Consider the following 23204-nt stretch of genomic DNA (forward strand, 5'->3'; position numbering starts at 1 on the left):
TTACAAAAACAAAATTATTCATGAACTTTAATCTTTTTAGACACCTACCTGCACAAATACTTCATTTTCTAGAATCAGCTACTGCCCAGGGGTCTGGTCTCTGCTTTAGCGTCCCCAGAAAATCAACCTAGAGGTCATAAATTTGTCAGTCCTTCTTTGCTTTTTCATCCTTCTTTCCATCCTACTTTCCTGTTCTCCCTCTTTCTCTCCGTCTTTTGTCACGTCCTCCCCGCTTTCATGTTTAGATCTTCAGTCTGTTGTCTATGTTTCATTTTCTTCTTCTGGCTTTCTGCATTCCTATCTTTTGGATTTCTTCTTATTCCCTTTGTACATTTGCTGTCCTTCAAGAGTTCTGCAAGACCTGTCTTAAACCTGTGAGCCAAAAATTCAGCAACAAAATCAAGTTCCTTGGAACAATGCAAGGGTATGGGAAATAAATGCAAAAGTGATATACAGAGAGGGCATTATGTATGATGTACCTTCAAAACAGGTGGGGAATTAGCCCAGGGGAGACAACCATCCTAATTTGTCTGATGATTTGCAATGGAATCATACCTGGAAGTAGACTCCATGGACACAGAGGAGAAAGGGCACACAGGAAGTTGTCATTGTGAGTTGCACTTTCCTACGCCATGACCAGGAATCAAAGTGGAGAGGACAGTTGCCAGTCAAATCCTTTGCTTTTCCTCTCCAGAGACCCCAGCTAACATTGCGTTTTGGCTGGTAGCATGCTCAACCTCAGCTGAAAGAAGAGGCTCCCCGGAACCATGATCTGAAGATAAGAAAATATCAAAATAAAACCTTCATTTCATCTCAGCTTCAACTTGCCTACCAGCTCCTTTGAAGCAGCCCCAATTCATTTCTTTGGGCTTGCCTACAACAATTACCTTCTCACTGTGTAAACAATAGTTCCCTGTACCTGAGGCATCGATACCTGTGGTGGTATTTTGTTTGTGCGCTAATAAATAAAGCTTGTCTAAAATCAGAGGGCGGAGCTAGCCACTTGTTAGTCATAGAGGTCTGGAGGTCTGTACAGACAGACAGGAAGTGGTATTGCTGGGCAGAGAGAAGAATATAAGGTGGATAGAGACAAGGGCTCAGCCCCCCTTTCTGCCAAATGAGTTATCAAGGTAAGAACTGGCTTTGGCTTGCGTCTTTGTTTTTCTGATCTTTCAGCATATACCCCTACATTTGACTTTGGGTTTTTATTATTAAGACCAATTAGAAATTATACAACAGATGCCCACTTAAGGTATTTGTTATTATTTCGTTTCTCCAAAGGACACAAAGTAACTCTAGGATTTGAAACTTTATTATGTGCATTCCAGTCATCTACCCATTTCTGAAGCACTGCACAAAAATAAAGGAAGGATTTCTGATGAAAGTCCCCAGTCCTTTGTGTTCCTGCTAGGATGCCAGCACCACAAAAAAACCCACCAACACCCCTTTATACTACAACTGGGGCAAATTCAAAAGAAACTCATCTTTACACCCAGAGCACACACAGTACAGAGAGGCACACAGTGCAGAGGGGCATCCAGGGACAAAGTGAGTATAGGTATCAAGTAAAAGAAGGTGTTTTATTACCTGCCCTTATGTAGGCATGCACGTGTGTGTGTGTGTGTAGATGGAGCTCACTGAATTCCTAGGGAATTATTTTCTCTTCTATCAGGTTCAGTGTGGCCAAACTCTTTTATGAAGTTATGGTTACCCTGATACCAAAACCACACAAAGAATAAACCCAGAAAGAGAATTACAGAGCAATCTCACGCATGAACATTGACGCAAAAATTTTCAATAATATACTGGCAAACCAAATCCAAGAACACATCCAAAAAATTATACATTATGATCAAGTAGGCTTCATCCCAGAGATGTAGGACAGGTTCAACATATGCAAATCTATCAAAGTAATCTATCATATAAATAAACTGAAAGAAAAAAACCATATGATCATTTCATTGGATGCTGAAAAAGCATTTGAAAAAATTCAACACCCCTTTATGATAAAGGTGTTGGAGAGATTGGGGATACGACAATCATACCTAAATATAATAAAAACAATATATAGCAAGCCGACAGCTAACATCAATTTGAATGGAGAGAAACTCAAAGCCATTCCACTAAAATCAGGAACACGACAAGGCTGTCCACTCTCTCCATACCTCTTCAATATAGTGCTTGAAGTTCTAGCAATAGCAATAAGACAACATAAGAGGATCAAGGGAATTCGAATCGGAAAGGATGAAGTGAAACTTTCGTTATTTGCAGATGATATGATAGTGTACATAAGCGATCCCAAAAACTCTACCAAAGAACTCCTACAGCTGATAAACACCTTTAGTAATGTGGCAGGATACACGATCTACCCCAAAAAGTCAGTTGCCCTTCTATACAAAGAACAAAGAAGCAGAGAGGAAAATCAGAGAAACATCACCTTTCACAATAGTCACAAATAGCATAAAGTATCTTGGGGTAACTCTAACCAAGGAAGTGAAAGACCTATTTGACAAGAACTTTAAGTCTTTGAAGAAAGAAATTGAAGAGGATATCAGAAAATGGAAGGATCTCCCATACTCTTGGGTTGGTAGGATCATCATAGTAAAAATGGCAATTGTACAAAAAACAATCTATAGATTCAATGCAATCCCCATCAAAATCACAACAAAATTCTTCACCGACCTTGAGAGAACAATAATCAACTTTATATGGAAAAACAATAAACCCAGGATAGTCAAAACAATCCTATACAATAAAAGTACTTCTGGAGGTATTACCATTTCTGACTTCAAACTCTATTGCAGAGCTACAGTAATGAAAACAGCTTGGTTTTGGCATAAAAATAGAGATGTTGACCAATGGAATCGAATTGAAGACCCAGATATTAATCCACAAACCTATGAACACCTGATTTTCCACAAAGGAGGTAAAATTATACAATGGAAGATGGAAAGCATCTTTAATAAATGGTGCTGGCATAACTGGATGTCAACCTGTAGAAGAATGAATATAGATCCATATCTATCACCATGCACAAAACTCAAGTCCAAGTAGATTAAAGACCTCAGTATAAATCGGACCACACTGAACCTGATGGATTTTTTTAAGTAATAAAAAAATAAAAAAAAGGTGTGAGTCACAAGCACCTGATCTCTTCTTGGATTGATTTTGTACAAGCCCAGTTTGGCCTTGAACTCACAGAGATCTGTCTGCCTCTGTTTCCTGAGTTCTGGTATTAGAGGCATGAGCTGCCACTGCCTGGCCTTTATGACTAACTAGTGGCTTAGCTTTGAGCTCTGATCATCAGGAAAGATTTATTTATTGAAATACAAATAAAATATCACTACATTTCTTCCTTTTGTCTAAATAAAAAAGAGAATGCTATAACTAATATAAGAAAAGCTAAATATAATAAGTATAATAACTATATACAATATATGCAGGTCATAAGCAAATCAGTAATGTCTAGTCCATTTGCATTTCAGAGAAATTACTCCATTATCTATCCTATCTTGGTGAGTCCAAATCTTGTACCCAATATACTTTATATCATAACTTGCATTACCATCCAAAACTATCTTTTGATATCTCTCAACCTTATATACTTTAGAACTTTTCAGTGAGTTTCTTTTCTCTGTCTGTTAAACAAGAAAAATATAGCCAAAACTATCTAGTCTTCAAATCTCTCAGAGATCCAAGAAGTAAATAATATTAACTGAATAAGCAGGAAGTATGAGCAATCAACTTCCAAAAAATATAAGAAATGACAAAAACAGCTTGTGCAATTTGAACAACATACTAACTATCAGCAGTTGAGGAAAGGGCATTTTCTAACCCAGTGGCTTACTTTTGCCCCAATGAAAGTAAACTTCATGTGGAATTTCTTCAATGCCTATTATCTTCTCTGAAGTAGATTGGGACTGCCAGGAGCAGACATGTCTCATTGTCATAAAAAAAGCCTCTGTTTTTAAAATATCTTAAATGCCATATTCTGTAGATCTCTAAACTGTTTGAAAATGACTTGACTATTTAAAATATATGTTTTGATTTTGAAAACATACCTAAAATGTCTACAAGTTCTGTTGTAATAGGTGACTAATTATTAACCTGCATTTCTTTATTATCCTAAACAGGAAATAAATATAACTTTCAATTACAAGAAATTTGTATTATATTTTTAAATAAGCTGTATACATACAATACCTTGAACAAGCTTAGAAACATGTACAGCATGTTTTACCAAAATTAATATCAAATTTGTATCCATGTACAAAATTTGTATACAATATACAAAAGTCCAATCCAATGTAAAACATTTAAAACTAGTAGTTGCTTTTTAAAAGCAGTTTCAATAATCTACCTTTTTATCTTATCAAAACTATATTTTTCCTTTTTCTTTACAGAGTAGATTTAATAATCTACCCTTTTATTCTATCGTATCTGTATTCTCCTTTTTCTTCTTTTCTAAACAAGAACTCTGTATCTTATCTCCTGTTTTCAACTTTTTTCCTGACTATAACCAATAACAAGTTGTAACTGAGCCCCCTAAACAATAACAAATATTCATAACCCATTGAATGACCAAAAACAACCCACCCTACTACTTGGGAGTGGGCGTTGCCTTCTTAAATTTACTTCCTGCTATCTTAGGGTAACAGCATCGTGAGGCAGGTCTGAAAAGACAAATTTGGGTTAATTGTCTAGTTCTGAGAAAGGTAGCTGTGTCATTTGTTGTTCCGATTCTGTATAATGGGGAAAGACAGGGCTTGTAGTTTAGTGGTGTTGACATCCTGGCAGAGGTAGTAGAACTAGGCTCTCTGGAATGTTTCTAGATGCCTCTCGGTCTATGTAAATCCCATTAGAGAGTTTTCCTTTGTCTGCCTGGAGAGATGCAGAAATGGGTAGCTGTCTGGATGCACCTGATAAAGAAAGGTACACATACAAGAATAATTCCCCACCTATTGCAGACAGGAAACAGAGGGAAAATAATGGTTGAAAATGAATTTCTGGGTTAATAACAGTGATTGATTACAAATAGTCAGATCATAATGACAGCTAGACAAGTCCAAAGAAATGATTTAGAGTCCCAGCCCAAGGTCTAGTAGGCAGGGAACACTTGGGATGGAGGAAAGGTTCTTCTTTTGATTTTCTTGTTCAGAAATCAGGATGTGTTGGAGCTCTATCTTTAAGCAAAGGAAGAGGTTGCTTCAACCCAAACTCATACATAATATGGCAGATGGCCCAGAGCAATCATTTGAATGCACAGCCAGGGTGATGAAGTCCACAGGTTGATGTCTCTACACAAGACGACCAAAGTGTTTGGGTAGCAGCTGCCCTGCTATGCTGCTCCTGGCTGTTGTCTAAGGAGCTAAGGACTTCACAATGAAAACTTCCTGTGAATTCAGAGTCTCATTTCTCTAGATATGAATCCATCCAGGCCCTGTGTGGGTAGGTGTTGTCTGTCTTGTGCCAAAGGCTCACATTCTTCTCTATCCCATGCACTTTTATGTCAGGAGCATCCTGTGTGGATGTTAGGAGGAGGAGGTCAGCTAACTATGAACATGAAGCTAGGGAACTCATGGTTTTCCAGAATGTGCACAACCATGGGAGGCCTGGACACACATTGCTTACCCTTAACCCCCAGAGTCAGTATGGTAGCTGAGACTCCTTTGCACAAGTGCCAGTTAGAGTTTCTTCCTGGGCTCTGAGGGATACGGGCCTTGTTCTGCCCTGAGTTCATTGTCTGTCCAAAGTTTTGATTCTGTGGCTTCTCATGACTCCTGCATCTAGTGGTGGGTTTTTCAATTTCATTTTCCTTGACCAGGCAGTTGTGGTGCATGCCTCTAATCTCAGCAATCGGGAGGCAGAGGCAAGCAGATTTCTGTGAGTTTGAAAAACCATTTAAAAATATTTCATTTTCCTATATGGCGTTTACACCTTCAGGGTGTGACATACTGGGTGATGAAGTGACTGGATATGGTGGAGTAAGGACTCTGGTCTGTGACAACCTTGTCCCCCTTCCCCCTTCTCCCCTGTCCTTGCAGAGTATGGGATCCTTACAGAAAGACTTCAAGACCTACATGTGCAGAATGTCCAAAATTGAATTCAACTACCTTGTAGTGAAGTAGAAAGTAGTTGGCTTTTTTTTCCTCCCTGAGAAGAGCGGAGGGAGAAAAGCTGGAGGAAGTATCCTAGGAATACTTGGTGCAACACTGCCATCAAGCGGAATTGCTTTCGTATTCCTGTGAACACCTCAGAGTGTGATTTCTCCTCAGGTCTTGGGATGAATGAATGAGAGGGCACGGGATACTGTTTTCCACAGTGAAGTAAAGGAGGCTCCAACATTCCAGCACTAGGAAAAACCAGGGTCAAGGTCATCTGTGGGGCTCTCTCAAGCTATCCCCTGAGGTTTGCTATGCTGTAGATCAATAGCCAGGGCAAGGCAGGAAGTGCCGGCTTGGATTTTCTGTGGCAGCCATGTTTGTCAGCGTCCAGAGGATCCTACGTGTCAGCTGCTTTAGAGCAGATAATATGTGAGACCTGCTTGTGGCTCCTTCATATCCTCTTCTGACCATCAGTGAGTGGAGACAGCCCAAGTGCTGAGGGCACAACATTGTGCCTGGCTTCATCATCTTTTTTTAATTCTCATGTGGACCTATCCGACTCATTTCCTGGAATAAGATATGGCTTTTTGGTGTCTGGTGTCTGCTTACGGGCTGGGGATTGCCCAGATTTCCACATGTCTTCCTATTTGTCAGTCCTTTCCCTTCTTCATTTCCTTCTTTCTCTATAAATTCATCCTTATGCTTCCCTTCCTTCTTTCACATTCTCCTTTTACACTAGCTCTTTCCATCCTATGCTCCCATCACCATTCTGTTCTCTACGATTCATTTTCTTTGCTTCCACACAATGTGTGCTGTGAAAGAAATGTTACTGTCGCCATACGTGTGTGTGTGTGTGTGCGTGTGCATGTGTGCATGTGTGTGTGTGCGTGTGCATGTGTGTGTGTGCGTGTGCATGTGTGCATGTGTGTGTGTAAAACTGCATTCCTTCTCTGAGGTCCACCCATGGCCAGTGTTGTCCAAGGTTGGTCTATGCCATCTTGAAGTCTAGCATCAAATCTTTAAGTTTTCTTTCTCTTTTTTTTCCCTCAGAGGAAGGTGGAGGGAGACAATGAGATGAAGGGTCCTCGGCATTGTTGGAGCAATACTGCCATCAAGCGGAATTGCTTTCCCATTTTTGCCAGCACCTTGGAGATCTGTTTCTTAGCTTGTCTGCTGGTTAGGGAACACAGAAAGAACACGTGAGGACTCTGGCTCAAATTCTGAGTGATGGGAACGCTAGTCAGTTGTGAGGTAATCCATGGTCCAGGTAACTGCTAGGGCTGCTCCCTTGTAAGCCTCTGAGAATCACTCTGCCTCACAGCAATATCCAGAGCTATATGCGAAGCATAGGCTTGGATTTCCTGTGGCAGCCATGTTTGTCGGGGTAGAGAGGAGCTTTCTTCCTGGAAGCCAGCACTCTAAGAGCAGATATGTGGACAATAGTCTTTTGAATTCTTCAAATTCTCCTACTGTCATGAAACAGAGACAGCCCAAGAACCTGTAGGCACAGCAGGGTCTCTGGCTTCATGATTAATTTTTTTATCCCTTCCCTTATAACTGGTGCTCCTTTCCTGGAATCAGACATTGCCTTAGGGCTTCTGCTATGTCTATGGATCAATCAGTCCTGACACCTTCTGCATACATATTTTCCTGCCAAAGGTCTTGAGAACCATATTGTAAGAACAGACACCCACTTCTTGAAAAGACTGCATGCCACTTCTCTGTGATCCCAGCACTTTCTGTCAGATGCATCCACTTGTGTACTTCTGCTGAGGGCTGGGGCTTCACAGGGCTTACAAAATTCATACCAATAACTCTTTCAGGTTTGAAATGAGTGGATGTGTTATACACCTTCTAGAGGCAGGATGCTCTACAATGAGAATTACACACACACACACACACACACACACACACACACACACACCCATACATGCAGGCAGAGAGAGGAGAGAGAGAGAGAGAGAGAGAGAGAGAGAGAGAGAGAGAGAGAGAGAATATATATAATATACCAGCTAACTGTCAAGTTGAGTTGAACCATAGATTCATCTTTTGCCACCTGCCTATGTCGGGCCATGATCTGCACATTATTCCACTGACTGATCACAGACCAGATTCCTGATTTCTATTACCTAATAGGGCAGCTATCACTTGGGAAGGGGCAGGGAAACTTTCCTTGACCTTGTCCCCAAGCATTCTCTGGGAATACTGTGGGCTAGTGAGGAGTACACTCCAAGAGTTCTGAGCTGCCTTTGAGTCAGGTTTGTTGTTAGTTGGTTTTCCAGGGAGACTCAGGTAGTGAATCCCGGTCATGTGGCATATCACCTCTCACCTCTACCTTCCTTCTAGGACTGAGGCTGCTTCTGCTCAGGCTCACCATGAGGATGGACACCGCCCTCTGCTCCTTGCGGATATGTACACAATTGGCTCTCACAACCAGGATGTTCCAAGTACATACCTCCGTTGCAGTAACTCCCTATACCCTGGGATTATGCTGTGGATATAATTTTTATAGCAAAATCCTTGTCTGATCAGTAGAGGACACTCAACTCCACCTGCAGCAGTCCTGAAGAAGAGTAAAAGTCAAACTGAAGCAGAAAGAAATGAAATGGGGGGGGGAAAGGAAGACAAGATAGAGAGGAAAGCAAAGTGAATAGGCTAAGGTTGTCAGTAAGCAAATGAGCAAGGGAGGATGAAAGCAGGGAAGGAAGGGAGGAAGGAAGGAAGGAATGGCCAGATGGAAAGAAGGAATGAACTAAGAAATGATCTACATGTCAATGACCTCTGACTGGAATTTCTGGGGACCCCTGAACTTCTGAGAAGAAGCAGTGTCCCTGGTATAGGTAGGGGACAGGAAAAATAATCAATCAGCCTGGGACACTGAGTGTGGCCACAGGTACTTGGACAGAATCTATCCCTTGCTCCTAGGAGGACACAAAGAAGTCACAATCAGTCTGTCCACACATCTGAGCCCCATGTGGCGCCTAGGCAGAGAGCTCCTCTCATGTATGTCAGCTATGGCTGCCACAGGATCTTCTTGGCTGTACTTCCTGTATAGCTGAGGTCTGGTGCTCTAGAGCCTTGCCTTCTTTGGGAGCTAGACTGGCCGGTGCTTCACATGGGTCATGGTACCCTGGCTACCCCAAAGTTTGGCAAGCCTGCTGGAGCCGCCTTTCTTGCACTGTTTGGACTAGAGTCTCCCTCCCTCCCATTTCCTCACCCCCACCCCCACCCCCACCCAGACCTACTAAGAAAACCTGGAGTGCTTGGTGCGAACAGCAAAATAATTTCACTGGATGGCAGTATTGTACTTTGAAAGCCAAGGAGCTCTTGTTCCAGGGCCACTCCCTCTGCCCTTCTCTGAGGAAAAATGCCAGCAACAACTTACCACCAGACTCTAAAATGGCTGACTACCTTTATAACTACTTCTGGTTATAGATGGATCTCTTAGCTGAACTCAAGGCATCTGACGCCACATGATCCTCATTCTCGCCGCCTAATTGAGACATTACCTTCCCAGCCATTGTACCCTCTCAAGGTACTAGGACCCTTATTGGAAGCTAAATTTGGAGCCTCATCACTAGTTGAAACAGGGTAAACTACAGGAACCAAACTTCCTGAGCCTATGACTGACCATCGCTCTCTCTCTGTCAGGGACATTGATCACCCTTTCAGCAGGCCTCCTCTGAGTTCCCAGAAGACCTCAGCTGCCCACTTGTTAAGATAGCCTGCCACCTTTCACATAATTTCTTGCTATTTGCCAACAGCTTTACCATTCTATAGCTATGGCTGCCCAGCTTACAACCACTGGACTAAGCCAATTCACTATGTATGTTTGTTCTTCCTCCAGTGTTAAGTCTCAAGCCCTTGGTCAAATGGCTGAGGTGTCTACCTAAAGTATTAAAGCAGACAATGGCCACCAGGGTCTCCCAACATCCCACAGTCCCTACCTGGCTGGTCCCCTATCCAGAACTCTCCAGCCCAGGGGCTGGGCTGCCCTTCTCCCAGAGGCTCTTCCCTGTATAATCCAGCCATTTTGGTTCCCCTCTCTCCCTTTTTCTTTTCCCTTCCTCCTCTGCCCACATGGCTCAGCTTTGTCTGGTCATGTCCACTCTGAACTCTCCCAGATGTCCCTACCTCTGGCTTTGCTCTCCCTTTTATCTACAAGGAATTTTCTCCTCCACCATATTTAGGGAAAATCATGTCCTTTTCTTTTTTATTTCTTTTTTTTTTCATTCAAAAAGAAACCTTGCTATCCTTTCTCAGTCAGCCACAGAAACTGCAAAAGTCCTGTTTTAGTCAGGTGGGTGTCCATGTCCGTTATATTTTGTCCTTAAGTGCAAGATGATGTGGGATTCCCTTCGCATGCTGTGACTATGTTTCATTACCTCTGTTTGCAGCAGGATGCAGACTGGAAGTTCTAAAGGCCCATATCCATCTTATGTGGTTCCATGTTGCCTGAAGAGTCACCCACACAACTCCTAAACCAGGTTCTGTCAACTAGAATCTCACGTACCAGCCTTTTCTTCTAGTCGTGGTTGAAACTATACCAGATGGTATACTACTGCTCCATTCAAGATCAACTGCTTTGTTGTCTTCTCCACCAGCATGCCAACAGAATCAAGGGATTACTTTTTGAACACAGAGTACTTACCTGGAACCCCAGGGTGTAGCGATGATCAGAGACTGTAGTGGAAGCCTTTATCACACTGAGCACCCTGGAAGGAAACAGCAGAACATCTTTCAGTTCATGTGGGGCTGCCAAACAGATTGTCAAAATGTGACACTATATTACTCGCTTGGCCAGACTAGAGAGTAAATTCAGGATATAACATCAGGTTTCAGTTACAGTATAGCTTTTGAAGAAACTATGCCATGAAATGTAATTCTACTCATCCTTTGGAAACCTCACAGGTATTAAGTTCAGGTTAAATAATTTAATCTTTAAGGTTTATTTTCTTTCTTTCCCTATCTTCTTTCTTCTTCACCCACCCTCCACCTGATCCCTCCTCTTTCCATCCCCACCCAACCCAGTCCATCCTCAAAAATATTACTCAGGTGTTAAAAAATATCATGAAACTTGCAGGCAAATGGATGGAATTAGAAAATAAATCATCCCGAGGAAGGTAACCTTAATCCCAAAAGACAAACATGTTATGTACACACTTATAAGCAGACGTTAGTTGTTAAGTAAAGGTTAACCCATGGACCAAGACAGGTTAAGTATCAAGGAGGCCTCAAGGGGAAGCGTGGATCTCCCCGGGAAAAGGAAATAGAAGATATTCTTTTTAAGGAACATTAACAAGCAGCTTTCACGAAAGAGTCCCTTGAAGACACAATTAGCATAAAATATCTCAGAGTAACTCTAACCAAACAAGTAGAAGACCTGTATGACGAGAACTTTAAATCTTTGAAGAAAGAAATTGAAGAAAACAACAGAAAGTGGAAAGATCTGCCATACTCTTGAGTAGGTAGAATTAACATAATAAAAATGGCAATCTTACCAAAAGCAATCTACAGATTCAATGCAATGCCCATTAAAATCCCAGCAAAATTCTTCATAGACCTCAAAAGAACAATACTCAAATTTATTTGGAAAACAAAAAACTCCGGATAGCTAAAACAATCCTGTACAATATAAGAACTTCTGGTGGCATCACAATCCCTGACTTCAAACTTTACTACAGAGCTACAGTACTGAAAACAGCCTGGTATTGGCATAAAAACAGCCAGGAGGACCAATGGAACCAAATCAAAGACCCGGATATTAATCCACACACCTACGAACACTTGATTTTTTACAAAGAAACAAAAAATATCATGTGGAAAAAGAAAGCTTATTAATCAAATGGTGCTGGCATAACTGGATATCAACATGTAGAAAAATGCAAATAGACCCAAATCTATTACCATGCACAAAACTCAAGTCCAAATGGATCAAAGACCTCAACATAAAGGCAGCCACACTGAACCTCATAGAAGAGAAAGTGGGAAGTACACTTGAACGCATTGGTACACGAGACCAGTTCCTAAATATAACCCCAGCAGCACAGACACTGAGAAAACAAAAAATAAATGGGACCTCCTGAAACTGAAAAGCATCTGTAAAGCAAAGGACATAGTCAACAAGACAAAACAGCAGCCTACAGAATGGGAAAAGTTCTTCACTAACCCCACATCAGACAGAGGTCTGATCTCCAAATTATATATTTTTTAAAAACCCTCAAGAAATTGGTCATCAAAAGAACAAATAATCCAATAAAATTGGAGTACAGACATAAACAGAGACCTTTCAACAGAGGACTCTAAAATGGTTGAAAGACACGTAAGGAAATGCTCAACATCCTTAGCCATCAGAGAAATGCAAATCAAAATAACTCTGAAATTCCATCTTACACTGGTAAGAATGGCCAAGATCAAAACCATTGATGACAACTTATGCTGGAGAGGTTTTGGGGAAAAGAGAACACTTCTGCATTGATGGTGGGAGTGTAAACTGGCACAACCCTTTGCATATCAGTGTAGCGACTTCTCAGAAAATTAGGAAACAACCTTCCTCAAAACTCAGAAATACCACTTTTGGGTATATATCCAAAGGATGCTCAAACGTGCCACAAGTACATGTGCTCAACTATATTCATAGCAGCATTGTTTGTCAAAGCCAGAACATGGAAACAACCTAAATGCCCCTTGACTGAAGAATGGATAAGGAAAATGTGGTACATTTACACAATGGAGTAATACACAGCAGAAAAAAATAATGACATCTTGAAATTTGTAGGCAAATGGATGGAGCTAGAAAACATCAAACTGAGGGAAGTAACCCAGACCCAGAAAGTCAATTATCATATGTATTCACTCATAAGTGGGTTTTAGACATAAAGCAAGGAAAACCAGCCTACAAATCACAAACCCAGAGAACTTGGATAATAATGAGGACCCTAAGAGAGTCATACATGGATATAATCTACAAAGATCTCCTGAGTAAATTGGGAGCATTGGGATCATGGGAGAGGGTTGAAGGGGAGAGGACAGGCAGGGAGGGGAGCAGAGGAAAAAAATGTATAGCTCAATTAAATCAATAAAAAAAAGAAAAAGAAAAGAAAGTGTCCATTGAAAGCTGAAGGATGCTTTCTTCTAGGACCACTTTCTGGAGAATGAACCTTTCATCTCACCACTCCTTTACTTAGACTGACAAGGTGGATCAATGAGTAAATGTGTTTGCTATACAATCCTGAGTACCCAAGTTCAATCCCCAGAACCCATGTAATGGTAGACTTTTGCCAACATTAAACATGCAGTTTTCACCTTAAAGAAAATAAGAGATAATTTATTCTGCAGCCATTATAAGTGACCATGTTATGGTAACACAGTTTTAGGCCACACCAAATTCCATGTGGGTAGATCCAGACATAGCAACCATCAGACAATGTTCTGTGTCCCCTTTATTGCAATCACCAGCCACACTGCCACCTGGTCTTACCTAGGAACTTAGATTGCATAAACAGTAATGTCTACCCAGGGTCTCCATAACGTCTACCAAACATCACAAGCGGGGAAGAGTTCTTTCTGTGTCTTTCTTGGACCAGAATCCCTCCCAAGCAGGTCAGTCTTCCCTAGAAAATACAGGAAAGTGTTGGCAGAATCTACAAAGCAATTCTACTTGATGGTTGTATTGTAACAAGAATGCCAAGGTAGCCACGTTTTAGGGCCATTCTGTCTACCTTCTGATGAGGGGACAAAGCAAATCAGTTGCTATGAGACTCCAAGATGGCATCTCACTATCTAGGTCACTTCTGATATGACAGACTGAGTCAGTGAATATGGCCTGTGGGGTCCTCATTTCGGCCGGACTGAGATACTTCACTACTGGGACATGGTACCCTCTCGATGCACAGAGACCATACAGGAATGCTGAAGGAACTTCATTCTATTTTGGAGATCTAAATCTTTAGCAACAAAATCATAAACAATGGCTCCCTGGGATGAGCCAAGGCCCTTTCACTGCCCAGAAGAAACATTTTGACTTGGACATATACAAAGAATCCTTAGTAAACAAGTTCTAGGAAAATCCCTGGCCAATAGCAGACTGGGGGGTGGCTGAATAATAGCTACAGAGAACACACTTCCACTTCTAGAACCATCTAGGCTCTGTCATCTTCATCTTTATCATCTGGGTCATGTTTTTTCCCCCTGTGGTCATTCTTAATCTTTGAGTAGAAGTCTCCTGAGCTTTCCTTACTGTATCAAGGGGATAAGAAATGCATTTGCCTCTTACACTGCACTTCCTTTTTAAGCTATGATCTTATGCCTAAATTGTTTCACTTTGTTCTGGGGTGGGTGACTGAAAAAGTTACAAGTTGTCTTTATTTTTAAGAACAGAAAAAAGAAATTTGAATAAAGTGAGGAAGAACTCCCAAGAATAGAAATGACTCCAAAGGAAGAATTCACCGGCATTCATTTTTTAAAAAAGTTTTTGTATTACATTTTAATTGCGTACATATGTGTGTGGGTATATGCATATGGGTGTAAGGTGCCTCTGGAAGGCAAAGGAATCAGACCTCATTGTAGATGGAGTTACAGGTGGTTGTGAGCCACCCAATGCAGGTGCTGAAAAATGAACTCAGGTTCTCTATAAGAACATTACGTGCTCAGAGCCATCTCTCTAGCTCCATGGTGTTCACTTTAATGGTGTATTCAATATGTTTACATAATGAAGTCCTACATTTTTGGCTGTTTTGACGATTAAGGTTTGATATTATATAACTCCTACTGGTCTTCTACTTGAAGTTATAAGTTTTATAATGTATAGTCAAGTTTGTGTGTGTGTGTGTGTGTGTGTGCAAGTGTGTGGCAACATGTGTGTGACTATGTGTGTGTAAGCATGTGTGAGAATATGTGTGAGTAACTGTGCCTGTGTTTTTGTGTTTATGTATGTGTGGATGCAGGGTCTCTTCTCTGGCCTGAAGATCTTTGATTAGTTTAGATTGGCTAGTCAGGGAGAGCCAAGGATTTATCTGCCTGTCTTTGCTTCCCTAGCTCTGGAATTGTAAGTGCATGTACCTTGCATGCCTGGCTTTTTAAAATGTGAGGTCTAGGTACCATTCTCACCCAGTTCACCATGTTTTGTGGGTTGTTTTTCCCTCAAGGACTGGATTATGGAGTCATTTCTCGAATCTGTGATAAGGTCAATATAAAATTGTCAATATAAAGATGGCTAGATCTAGTTCTTCCCAGGGCCTGAACAACTTCTGACCAGAACATTTTGGTTTTTCATCACTAAGACAAAGTTCTGAGCCTTTAGAAATAATTGTCCAAACAAAGAAATGTGACTATGACCATCCATGGGGTAAAGGGTCACCAATATGCAGAATGGGAAAAAGAAACACCAGCTCCACCAACAGACTATTTTTGGTTAGAGTTCTGGCTGTAATTGGCAAAGAAACAAGTTCCAAAATATTTTTTTTTCTTTGGGGCTTTCAAAGTGTTGAGAAATTGAATGTACATCACATGTACAACCTTCTTTCCCTATGGTCTTTATTTGGTCCTCTCTTGCTGTCTTCAGACATTTTGTATCTCATTTCTATGGTGTGTTTGGCAAATACTGTGTAATCAAGATCTTCACTATTTTCTGCCCTCCTCCTTTTTTTTTGATGTGGAGTCTCATATGTCTCATTCAGGCTAGCCTCAAACTTGCTGTGCAGCCGAGAATGACATTGAGTCTAGAATTCATTACATAACCCAGGTTCACCTGGAACTTTTGATAATTCTGTTTCAGCCTTGCAAATGTTGACATTATAGGTGTGAACTGCCATGCCTAGCAGTGGCAAGTAAACTTGTTGAAGGAGGAGGTATAGATTGTATTTCTTTTTCTAAACTTATATACCACTTGTTCAGTGATTGACATAAAGAAATAGGCACTGATTAATTTTAAGCTAATCATTCTAATAATTTTATTCTTGTCTGAGGAGCTGGACTGTCAGCTACAGTGGTAGGGAGACTGATGTCTTCTTTCAGCTATGGTGCCTTTCTGATTCACAAACAAACTGCTGGAATTTTCACTTAATAAGGAAGTCATCAAACAAATAATGAAAAATATTAGTAACACAATAATGAGCTGTCAATCATGACTCTAGTCCTTGGGAAAATGTTAAATTCGATAGGTGTTGAAATTAGCTCGATAGGGAAATAATCAGGCTAACTAAAGGATAAAACAATTATATTTTTATTTACTATAAGGGAAAAATTCATGAAACAGAAACGAGAAATCCAGGCTCAGCTGTGCCCCCATAGGAATCAGACAGAGAGAACGCACCTGGGCAGTGCAGATGCTTTCCCCCTGGGTCCCAGGAAGCCATGCCTTAACTTAGATCCATTTCTTAAAGATGATTGGCTAACAAGGATTTTTCATCACATAGGAAAAAAAAAATCCAGAAATGACTTCGTTAGCTTGCAAAAGTTCATTTCTTGAAGCAAAGAAATAGGCATAGTCAATTTCTGCATTCTATTTTTAAAGAATGTTCAAATAAGAAAATAAGAAGATAAAGGAAATGTGCTGGTCAGCTAATTTTGATAACAGATTTTTCCTGTGCGAGCCAGAACGAGGGTCAGATTGGTGCAGCTCCTCACTGACTCCCCTCTAAACAATTTCTTAGCCAGATGCCCCTGCTAATCTGCAAACTGCTTATTGTATTCTCACTTCTGAAATGTTGCTGTCTTGAGATGAGACAACTTTGTCATCTACCAGATCCTCTATGATGGTCTTCCTCACACTTGTCTTGCTTGAAAATGAAAATCACAGGACCAGAAGGGCCCTTGGGATGCTGAGCAGAAAAAGGTAGTTGCTGCTATGTCTAATGAACTGAGGTCAATACCCCCGTCTCACATGATAGGAGAGAACCAACTCCAATAAGTTGGGCTCTGTCTTCTATTCTTGTGCCACGGCTACAGAACTCTTAAACACATGTACGTGTAAAACACACACACACACACACACACACACACACACACACACGTAAAAGTAAAACAAGTTTCATCAAAGCATATGGACTGAATAAAAATGAAAGACACAGACTAGGAACACAAGTAGGATGAAAAAGAAAAAAAATTAAGAAGGCCCAGAAAAAACACATGGACATGTATTTATAAAACCTTTTGTTAAATAATTTTATATCTAGCTCGAGAAAAATTGTTATGGGATGACACCTCTTCCCAACTGCCTTTTAAATTAAAAATGGTCTTTCAAGAAGTAAGAATACTTATTCATCTTCGCTGATTGGTTTGGTATTCCTTAGTGAAAAACCAATGAATAAATTAGTAATTTAAGGAAAATAACATTAGCCACAGAATCAGAAGTACTGGGGCAGAAATCAGGGCTTATGCAAGAATTATCTCAAAGTGGTTGGAGATGTGCATTCCTTGGAAACTGAGCCTCTTTGGGGCTAATTTCTACTGAAGGCACAACAGATGAAGGAGAATGGAGAAAATCCAGACTAGGATATACAAGAGCATTCCGCACTGCTGACTTTAGCTTCAATAGGCTCACATCTAATCAGCTTAAAAATCTTTCGTTTTAGGTCTTAATCTGAAGTCAAAGTTTCAGGAGCCTGGGAAATGGACAGATTTACCATTTGCTCAGCACAAGCCACTGTATGAACTGAGTCGCCGGGAACAGAGTGCGGGGGAACCTTCCAAGGTTACAAAACTTCTGGTACTTTTCTGTCCTTCAAACCAGGTCCTCTGGCACTGGCACATGGGGAAGAGAGCGGTGGGGTTACTTGCCTCTTAGTTTAAAGAGGAAAGTCACTCTCTAGGAGGCTCTAGGTAAACTGTTCGGATCATAAACGTCAGCGAGCACCTCCAAATTCAAGATGCTGGCTGACCCAGGAGGTCTTCTTAGGAGTGAGGTTTGCCAGGAGCTTACCAAACCTGGAGCTCGCTTGCAGTGCCAGCCATACTGAGGCTTCTGTCGCTTTTGCAGCAAAGAGTTGCCTCCTGGGAAAGTGTAGCCACAGCTAGCCCCTAGCTTAGGACCATGGAAATACCCTGGAAGCAACGATTTTGCCAAAAAACAGTTAAGGAGAAAAACAGCTTGAGAAACTTACCAGGCTGAAAAGGGGCGGCAGGGACTAAGCATACATTTGCCTTGCTCTGCCCCACCCGAAGGACAGGAAAGCTGTCTTAGTCAATACTACCTGCTCTCAAGGTCACTGGTCATTGGATACACAGGCACACAACAACTCATCCTTAGAGGGTACACAGGAGAACTTTTTTTGGTTTTTGGAGGGGCTTGGGCAGTAAGCAGGTGTCCTAGGGGAATATCCCACAGCTTTTGAGGATGTGCCTCCCTTGGGCTAATTCCTACTGAGTAGACAACAGATGAAAGAGAATGGACAGCAGGCAGTCTAGCACTTCCAACAGCTTCAACCACTTACCGATTTTATCTTCAGTAGGCACACATCTAATCAATTTTAAAACACTCCTTTTTAGATCCTAATCATTCATAAGTTTTCAACAAGCCAGGACAGGGAAAGGATTCATTGCTCAGGATATTCAGGAGACTCTCAGTGCATACAAGCTCACGGGGGAGTCTCTGTCACCAAAGAGTGTGGGGATCCTCCCCCGAGAAGAATCTAAGAATTCAAGTAATTGAATTACTTGGCAAGTTTTCTAGTCATCTCAAGTGGAAAGTCACTCTCTAGAAAGTTCTAGCCCTGCTGTCCACAACCTTAGTGAGCACACCTAAACACTCAAAAAGCTGGCTGACCCTGGAGTTCTCTCTTAGAAGGGAAATTTAGCAGGAGCTTAGTGAACCTGGAGTTCACTTGCCATGGAACATATTGCAGGATCCATCCCATTTTACACAATCAGTTGCCTCCTGGGAAAGGACAGCTGCAGCTAGCTACTAGCCTACAGGCAAGCAAATACCCTGAGATTAAAAACATATTACCATGTTGCAAAAAAATGAGAAAACTGGCTAGAGATACTTGCCTGACAGAATTGACATCTTACAGTAATGGATTCTTTGTGCTCTTAATGAACTAGCCACCTGGAAGAAACTTCACATGAGTGTACCCCACTCCACCCCAACTATAAGCCTGCAAGGTCCCAGTTGAAATGGTCAGGATTCTTCTTTTCCTCTACAAAAGGTTCCCATTTGCTGGGGTTTGGGGTGCAATGCATACTAAAAGTAGGTGGGTAATGGGGGTGATGAAAATCCACTTATAGTGGTATCCTCCCCACACAAGAGGAGGTTGGACACCATCAGATCATCCTGTCTCTTTAAAAATGATTGAGTTTAATTATGGGATAGCCAGGTGCACAAAAGCTCCCCAGTTAGCTCTTTGGTCATAGTGTTTCATTGCAGCAAATAGAAACCCTAATTAAGACAGGCCTTGATTGTTCCTGAAATGGTAAAAAGCAGGGACAGAGGGCCACCACTCCTACATATTACCTTGGAACACCTAGGTCAGATGTTCTAAATCTTCCTGATGTGATCCTGCAATACAGTTCTTCATTTGTGGTGACCCTATGCCAATCATAAAACCATAAAATTATTTTGTTGCTACTTCATAACTAAGCTTGCTGCAGTTATTAATCCTAATGCAAATACCTTAGAATGCAGCCTTTAAAGGGGTCGTGACCAGAGGTTGAGAACCCTTCCTCTAACACGGTTGCAATCTTCTCTGGCTGCCCACAGTTCCTTGGTGACTCTGGGATGAGAGAGTTCCCAGAGAGTACCACAGACACTAGTGTTCCCCTAGCACACCCATGCTATCCTGTTACATTCCCGGCCCTTCAAACACTGTCCACCTCCTCTAGCAATGCAATCAATGAACAGGTGAATGGGGTCAGCTACACCTTATGCAAGAACAGAGAAGCAACCATGGGACACATTCCTTACACGATTTCAATCTTTAACTCCTACAGACCCAATAGCTTCCTCTTCAGGCCTGCAGGGGTGGAGGGAGCTAGGTACAAGTAGTGTCTTAAAACCATCTGGCTCCTCTCTGCTGTAACCTTTCCACTGTTAGGCTCCTGAACAATTCATACAGAACCATTTCTGCTGCTAAGGTGGTTTGTGAATGATTGCACTCCCATCCCTTGTGAGGTGAGAACATGAGGATCTCAAGGGTGTCCTCTGAGAGAAAGCAAGTTGGAGGCACCTGCTACACAGAGTAGAATCCTGCATTTTATGGGAAAAATTTTCTATTTGTGCTGAGCTTGTTTTATAGAATGTTCAATTTATATTTTTCCTTTCCCATATTCCTACCTCCATCTACCGCCATTACTCATGAAACTGTACAACTCTTTTCTCTAGAACCCCCCGCCCAGATGAGAAAGAGTAAAAGGACTAAAACACATAAACCTAGAAAGCAAACAAAAAGCCCATGATGATTGCTTTGTGTTGGGACATCCTGGGCATGGGTCGACTGCTGGGGTATTACTGATATATACTTTGCTTGAATATGTTTCTATATGAGGCCTCAGTAGACCTGGAGATCAAGATCTTCATGCCTCTGAATTCATAAAGAAAGATTATTCATGTTTAACACCATATCTAGATAGACTTGTTGGCTATTTTTGGCTTTCCATTATTGTCATATGCTTTGATAATCTTTTTCATTTTATAACATTTATTAAAAAATTCCTTCCAAATAAACCACTCCTGCATTTTGCCACACTCAATGTATCTCAGCTAGTGTAAGCACCACATTGAATTTTAAAGTTCGTTATTGAATATATTTTAAACATCCATCATCTAAATCAAAGACTCAGAACTAACAGATCAATTCACTCTAAGGCCTCATTCAGGACTCAGGTAGATCACTTGACTCAGTTTTCCCTACTCCCTTATATTCAGACTTCCCTATTCTCTACTAAGCATTTTATTTGTTTCATTATATATGTATATGATTGACTAGTTCCAACATTTCAGGGAGAATATCCATCATTCATGTTTTGAGATTGTTCCACCCCAGTTTAACATCCCCTTTCCAAGCCCATCCATCTGGCAATCAACGTTATAATTTTATGTTTCTTAGACGTAAACAACAACGTGAAAATTGCAGGAAATGGATGTGTTTTCATATTCCTTAAAGAAAAATAACAGCTTTCCAAATGCAAAAGAATTTCAGTATCACCCATACCAATACTGTTGTTAGGAGATTTTTCAAAAGAAATAGTCACAGGGAAAATACACTGGCATATTTTGATGAAGTCGTTCATAAATGCTTTTGTTTCTAGCTCTAGAAATAGCTCTATAAATAGAAAAAAACCAATTTTTTTGAAAGACACCTCCCATTCATTGTCTTTAAAATCATTTTTAAAGAGGCAAAATCATTTACTGTTTGTTGTTTGGTTTCCTGTTTCTTAGTGAAAGTCCAATAATGAAAGCAATAATTTAAGGAGTATAATACTAGACAAAGTACCATACCTACCTGGGTAGTAAGCAGGTTTACTCTCAGAGTTGCATCGAAGTGGTTGGAGATGTGCCTCCATTGTATACTGAGCTTCTCTGGAGCTAATTCCTACCGAATGAACAACAGATGAAGGATCAGAGAGAAAAGCCAGGTGAGCATTTGCAGCAGGGAATCCCACTGCCGATTTTATCTTCAGTAGGCTCACATCTAATCAATTTAAAAATCTTACGTCAAAGTTTCAGGAGCCTGGGAAATGGACAGATTCACCGCTCCGCAAGTTTAGCATTCGCTCACCACAAACAACTATATGAACTGAGTCCCAGGGAACAGAGTGTGTGCGGACCTTCCAAGTTTCCAAAATTTCTGCCTCTGTTGATCCAATCAGGTCCTGTGTCGGATGGGGGAGGGGAAGGCGGGGGTTACTAGTCTCTTAGTTTAAAGTGAAACGGCACTCACTGGGAGGATCTAGGCAAGCTGTCCAAATCCTAAACGTCTGTGAGCACCCCAAAATTCAAGATACTGGCTGACCCAGGAGGTCTTCTTAGAAGTGAAGTTCGCCAGGAGCTTACCGAACCCGGAGCTCCCTTGCTTGCCGCGGCAGCCATACTGCAGCTTCTGCCGCTTTCGCGGCAAAGAGCTGCCTCTTGGGAAAGAGCATCCACAGCTAGTTGCTTCCCCAGGAGGACGGAGATTTTAGAATAAAAAATATTGCCCCGTGTTTGCCCCCTTCAAAAAATAATTAAGGAGAAAAATGGCTTGAAAATTTACCAGGCAGAAAAGGGGAGGCAGGGACTGTGAATTCATTTGCTGTAGTCTGCCCCACCCAAAGGACGGGTGAGCTCCCCTAGTCAATCCTGCCTGCTTTCAGGGCACTGGATTCAAGCTTGCACTGTAACAATTCATCCTTACAGGCTGCATAACAGAACCTTTTTTATTTTTCCGATGGGCTTGGTCAGTAAGCCAACCGGTTTCCAGGCAGAACGATCTCAAACTGCTTGGAGATGTGCCTTGCTTGTTGGCTGACCAACTCTGAGGTTATTTTTTACTGAAGTCACAAGAGATGAAAAAGAATGCATTTGCGACAGCTACTCCCATTACTTATTTTATCTTCTTCTTATTTTATTAGATTTATTTTAAAATCTAATAATAAATTTTATTAGATTTAGCACACATCTAATCAATTTTAAAACATTTTATTTTAGGTCATATATTTGGTATCGTTGCGCGACCTTACCCAGGCAGTCTCTCTCGGGAAGGAGGTTTGTCAGACTCTTATCTAAGTAGAAGCCTGCTTGCTCTGGCGGCCATACTGCAGGATCCATGGTTTTTGCAGAAAAGAGCTGCGTCTTGGAGAAGGAGCCTCAGGAGCTAGCTGCTACCTATCAGCACGCAGATGCCCTGGGATTAATGATACTGTACCATGTCTGACAAAAAGGTAAGGGGAGAAAATGGATTGAAAAACTTACCTCGTACATTAATAGAATCTTTGTGCTCTTAAGAAATGGATGCCTTGAAGGAGCTTCACGGGTGCAACACATTCTGCCCCTAGTGGTGACCATGCAGGGTCCCAGGTGAAATTGTCAGGATTGCTCTGGGCCTAGGGCCAGGTCCCCATTTGCTGGAGTTGGGGGTGCATTGCATGTTGAAATCTAGAAGAAAATGCAGATGATGAAAATCCATT

General features: G+C 41.3%; 1 long non-coding RNA gene across 1 annotated transcript; it reads right to left on the reverse strand.

The window, feature by feature from the left end:
* LOC125410660 (uncharacterized) lies at positions 1-22537 on the reverse strand. Its single transcript, XR_015736976.1, has 5 exons — positions 21753-22537; positions 21542-21631; positions 10756-10819; positions 556-772; positions 1-372 (listed from the first exon to the last, which is right to left on the reverse strand). It is a non-coding gene; the product is annotated as an uncharacterized LOC125410660 (long non-coding RNA).
* Between the last annotated feature and the right edge of the window lie 667 nt (positions 22538-23204).

The sequence above is a fragment of the Myodes glareolus genome, chromosome X (assembly GCF_982192425.1).
Source record: "Myodes glareolus chromosome X, mMyoGla1.1, whole genome shotgun sequence".
NCBI classification, from domain to species: Eukaryota; Metazoa; Chordata; class Mammalia; order Rodentia; family Cricetidae; genus Myodes; species Myodes glareolus.